Raw genomic sequence first — 1,376 nt, forward strand, 5'->3', positions numbered from 1 at the left:
GATTTCGCTGGAAGCGGGTGCAATTTTTCAGATTAGCACCCGCTCCCGGCGAAATCCTGCGGTTGTCCTTATGACAAATTTTTAATTATATATATATATGTTCTGCTGCATACGTTCGCGTGAAAGGTTTGTTTTTTGAGGAAACGATAATGAGGGGGAAAGTTTGAAGTGTAATGTAATTAATTTTGAGCTTTAAAGCATGTCTACATTTTAAAAGGTGGGTTTTCAACTCTTAAAACCTTTTTAATCACAAGGAGAGGACACGTATGATTTAGGGGTAGTGTTTCGGTAACGTATTATATATTATCGGAGAGCAAAAAAACAAGAAAAAATATCGACTAACAGTGTTTTCTAAGTTTTATTAATTTTTATGCTTTTTTCATACATATATATGTTACGCTGCATATGATCATGTGGGAGGATAGTTTTCGGGAAAATTATGAAGAGGGGGAAATTTTGAAGAGTTATATAATCAAATTGGAGTTATAAATCATTTTTGCATTGTTCAAGGTTGTTTTCCAACTTTTAAAACGTTTTTGATGACGAGGGGAGTGTATGTATGACTTAAGGGTAGTTTCTGGGTAACGTATTATATATTATCGGAGAGAAAAAAAAGGGAAAAAATATCAACTAATAGTTTTTTCTAAGTTTGATTATTTTGTATGATTTTTTTCATACATCTATACGTTCTGTTGCCGACGTTCACGCGGAAGGGTAGTTTCAGGGTAAATTTCAATGAGAGGCAAATTTGCACGTTTCATTTTATTAATTTTGAGTCCTAAATCATTTTTATATTGTTTAAGGTGGTTTTTTAACTTTTAAAACGTTTTTGATCACGAGGGATGAGTATGTATGACTTAGGGGTAGTTTTTGGGGAACGCATTATATATTATCAGAAAGAAAAAAAAGAGTAAAAAATATCAACTAACAGTTCCTTCTAAGTTGGACTATTTTTAATGTTTTTTCATACATATATATGTTCCGCTGCATACGCTCATGTTGAAGGGTATTTTTTCGGGGAAATTATGAAGAGAGGGAAATTTTGAAGGTCATGTAATCAAATTGGAGTTCTAAATCATTTTGAATTGTTCAAGGTATTATATAATATCGAAGAGCAAAAAAAAGAGAAAAAAATTTTCAACTAACAGTTTCTTCTAAGTTTGATTATTTTCAATGCTTTTTTCATACATATAAATGTTCTGCTGCATACGTTCACGTGGCAGGGTAGTTTTCGGGAAATTATAAAGAGAGCGAAATTTTTAAGTGTAATGTGATTAATTTGAAGCCCTAAAACATGTTCGCATGGTTGAAGGTAGTTTTCCCATTTTGAGAACGTTTTTGATCACAGGGGGTAGTTGTGTAAGACTTAGGGGTAG

This window comes from Belonocnema kinseyi, chromosome 5, assembly GCF_010883055.1.
Source record: "Belonocnema kinseyi isolate 2016_QV_RU_SX_M_011 chromosome 5, B_treatae_v1, whole genome shotgun sequence".
In the NCBI taxonomy this organism is placed as follows: Eukaryota; Metazoa; Arthropoda; class Insecta; order Hymenoptera; family Cynipidae; genus Belonocnema; species Belonocnema kinseyi.